Source organism: Bubalus kerabau, chromosome 3, assembly GCF_029407905.1.
Source record: "Bubalus kerabau isolate K-KA32 ecotype Philippines breed swamp buffalo chromosome 3, PCC_UOA_SB_1v2, whole genome shotgun sequence".
NCBI lineage: Eukaryota > Metazoa > Chordata > Mammalia > Artiodactyla > Bovidae > Bubalus > Bubalus kerabau.
Genome location: NC_073626.1, coordinates 185,892,259 through 185,896,738, shown reverse-complemented (window position 1 = coordinate 185,896,738; position 4,480 = coordinate 185,892,259).

Here is a 4,480-nt window from a genome sequence, read left to right as displayed (position 1 = left end):
GTCCTGCTGTTCTGAGGGCTGTGATTTCCGAGCAGCACGTGTTCTATTGTTTAAGGCTGTCTGTGTGTTTTAGGACCCTAAAGCTAAGTCCCAGATTCCCGTGGACATAAATAGAAGCATGTATGTCTCTGCTGCTCTTGCCAGCTGCTGCTAACTGCTTATGTAAACTACAAGATTCTTTAGGATTTCCTTTTGGCAGGGAGGAGGGAACAAATATGATTCACAGGTGCCAGGGGTACTTTGGGTGCCTGTGTCTGAAATGAAGCCAGAAAATGCTGTTCAAGAATAAATAATGGAATGGCCTAATAAGTCTCACATACATGAGTGCATACTAACTGCACCCCGCCAGGCTCCACTGTGCATGGGATTCTCCAGGCAAGAAGGGAGGTTGCTGTGCCCTCCTCCAGAGGAACTTCCTGACCCAGGGATCAAACCCACATCTCTTACATCTACCCTGCATTGGCAGGTGGGTTCTTTACCACTAACACTACCTGGGAAGTCCAGTAAGTCTCACACATATATAATATTTTTTATTGAATTATATGAACACAGAAAATACTTGGAAGGAATGCCTAGTCTGTTAATAGTTGTTGAGGGGTATGGGAAAGGGAAGTTAAGGGAGGACAAATTAAAAGCTCTATGACTAAACGGAAAAAAAAAAAAAGACGTAATGATTGTGCTAGCTACCTATGGCTGTGTAACAAATTATGCCAAAATTTAGCAGCTTGGGACAACAGAAATTTATTATCACACAGTTCCTGCAGGTCAGGAGTCTGGGATGAGCTGAGTCATCTCAAAGTCTCATACAAGACTGCAGTTAAGGCATCACTGGGGCTGCAGGTTCATCTGAAGGCTCCACTGGGGAAGGATCAACTTCAAAGCTCACATGTGTGGCTGTTGGCAGGACTCCTACAGGCTGTTGCTGTTACTGTTTAGTTCCTTGTAACATGAGCCGCTCTACTGGGCAATTCACAGCACAGCAACTGGCTTCCCTCAGAAGAAGCATGAGGGGGAGCCAGAGAGAAACCAGAGTTTTTTGGTAGCCTGATTGCAAAAGTAATATCCCATCACTTTGCCAAATTCTATTCCTTAGAAGATGTCCCTGAAGTCCAGCCCATAGTTAAGGGGACGGGATTCCACAAAGGCATGGATACTGGTGTGGGGTGGGTGTCACTCTAAAGATGTAAAAATTGGGGCTTAGACTCTACAGATGGACATCACCAGATGGTCGACACCAAAATCAGATTGATTATATTCTTGGCAGCCAAAGATGGAGAAACTCTCTCTATACAGTCAGCAAGAACAAGACCGGGAGCTGACTGTGGCTCAGATCATAAAACTCCTTATTGCCAAATTCAGACTGAAATTGAACAAAGTGGAGAAAACCACTAGACCATTCAGGTATGACCTGAATCAAATCCCTTATGATTATACAGTGGAAGTGAGAAATAGACTTAAGGGACTAGATTTGATAGACAGAGTGCCTGATGAACTATGGATGGAGGTTCGTGACACTGTATAGGACATAGGAATCAAGACCATCCCCAAGAAAAATAAATGCAAAACAGCAAAATGGCTGTCTGAGGAGGCCTTACAAATAACTGTGAAAAGAAGGGAAGCGAAAAGCAAAGGAGAAAAGGAAAGATATACCCATTTGAATGCAGAGTTCCAAAGAATAGCAAGGAGAAATAAGAAAGCCTTCCTCAGTGATCAATGCAGAAAAGTAGAGGAAAACAACAGAAGGGGAAAGACTAGAGATCCCTTCAAGAAAATTAGAGATACTAAGGCAACATTTCATGCAAAGATGGGCTCAATAAATGACAGAAATGGTAGGGATCTAACAGAAGCAGAAGATATTAAGAAGAGGTGGCAAGAATACACAGTAGAACTGTACAAAAAAGATCTTCATGACCCAGATAATCATGATGGTGTGATCACTCACCTAGAGCCAGACATCCTGGAATGTGAAGTCAAGTGGGCCTTAGGAAGCATCACTATGAACAAAGCTAGTGGAGGTGATGGAATTCCAGTTGAGCTATTCCAAATCCTAAAAGATGATGCTGTGAAAGTGCTGCACTCAATATGCCAGCAAATTTGGAAAACTCAGCAGTGGCCACAGGACTGGAAAAGGTCAGTTTTCATTCCAATCCCTAAGAAAGGCAATGCCAAAGAATGCTCAAACTACCGCACAATTGCACTCATCTCACATGCTAGTAAAGTAATGCTCAAAATTCTCCAAGCCAGGCTTCAGCAATACATGAACCGTGAACCTCCAGATGTTCAAGCTGGTTTTAGAAAAGGCAGAGGAACCAGAGATCAAATTGCCAACATCCGCTGGATCATCGAAAAAGCAAGAGAGTTTCAGAAAAACATCTATTTCTGCTTTATTGACTATGCCAAAGCCTTTGACTGTGTGGATCACAATAAACTGTGGAAAATTCTGAAAGAGATGGGAATACCAGACCACCTGATCTGCCTCTGGAGAAACCTATATGCAGGTCAGGAAGCAACAGTTAGAACTGGACATGGAACAACAGACTGGTTCCAAATAGGAAAAGGAGTATGTCAAGGCTGTATATTGTCGCTCTGCTTATTTAACTTATATGCAGAATACATCATGAGAAACGCTGGTCTGGAAGAAGCACAAGCTGGAATCAAGATTGCCGAGAGAAATATCAATAACCTCAGATATGCAGATAAAACTACCCTTATGGCAGAAAGTGAAGAGGAACTAAAGAGCCTCTTGATGTAAGTGAAAGAGGAGAGTGAAAAAGTTGGCTTAAAGCTCAACATTCAGAAAACTAAGATCATGGCATCTGGTCCCATCACTTCATGGCAAATAGATGGGGAAACAGTGGAATCAGTGGCTGACTTTATTTTTATGGGCTCCAAAATCACTGCAGATGGTGATTGCAGCCATGAATTTAAAAGACGCTTGCTCCTTGGAAGGAAAGTTATGACCAACCTAGACAGCATATTGAAAACCAGAGACAGTACTTTGCCAACAAAGGTCCGTCTAGTCAAGCTATGGTTTTCCAGTGGTCATGTATGTATGTGAGAATTGGACTATAAAGAAAGCTGAGGACAGAAGAATTGATGCTTTTGAACTGTGGTGTTAGAGAAGACTCCTGAGAGTCCCTTGGACTTCAAGGAGATCCAACCAGTTCATCCTAAAGGAGATCAGTCCTGGGTGTTCATTGGAGGGACTGATGTTGAACCTGAAACTCCAATACTTTGGCCACCTGATGAGAAGAGCTGACTCATCTGAAAAGACCCTGATGCTGGGAAAGATTGAGGGCAGGAGGAGAAGGGGACAACGGAGGATGAGATGGTTGGATGGCATCACCGACTCAACGGACATGGGTTTGGGTGGACTCCGGGAGTTGGTGATGGACAGGGAGGCCTGGCGTGCTGCAGCTCATGGGGTCGCAAAGAGTCGGACACGACTGAGCTGCTGAACTGAACTGAGCTGGTGGCTCCGTGGTAAAGGATCCGCCTGCCAATGCAGGATGCAGGTTCGATAGAGCCGGGTAAGACCCCAGCACAGCGGAGCAGCTAAGTCTGTGTGTCACAGCTGTTGAGCCTGTGCTCTGGAGTCAGGATCCGCACTCCAGAAGACTGCATCCTGGAGCCCGGGGTCCGTAATCAGAGGAGCCCCCACCATGAGAAGCCTAAGTACCGCACCTGGAGAGCACTCACATAAGCAAAGACCCAGCAGAGCGAAAAACAAATAAATAAAATCATTTTTTTTAAAGGTGTAAAAGTTGAAAATGCACGTGGACAAAGAAAAGAAACCAGAAAAGCATTCTAGGGCAGCAGGAGGGCCCGGTTCACCCTGTTAAGAAGTTGACCTTGTTCCAAAGGGCAGCTCTCAGTTTCAGATGGGTGTGGGGGGGTGTGCATGTATGTGTATGAGTGTGACATGATCAGCTTTGTGCCTTAAATAGCTCAGTCTGTCAAGTCAGGAGATGTCAGAGATCTGAAGGAAGACAGAAGAAATAGCCATACGGGGAAAATAGCATGCCTCTGGGCTTATGGGGAGTTGGAACAGCAGATTGTTTGCTTTTCATGATGAGTGTATCTCTATATACTGGTAGTCTTTTTCAAATCATATGTGCATATTACTTTTAGTTAAAAAGCTTTAATTTTATGTATTTATTTACTTTAATTTTGGCTGTGCTGAGTCTTCGTTGCTTTGCTCAGGCTTTCTCTAGTTGAGGCAAACGGGGGTCACTTTCTAGTTGCGGTGCTCGGGCTTCTCATGGTGGGGGCTTTTCTTGTTCCAGAGCATAGGCTCTGGGCACTTGGGCTCCAGTAGTTGTGACTTGTGGGCCCTAGAGCACGGGCTCAGAAGTCGTGGTGCACGGGGTTAGTTGCTCTGCGGCATGTGGAATCATCCCAAACCAGGGATCGAACCCATGTCCCCTGCAATGGCAGGCGGATTCTTCTGCACTGTACCACCATGAAAGTCCTTAAAAGA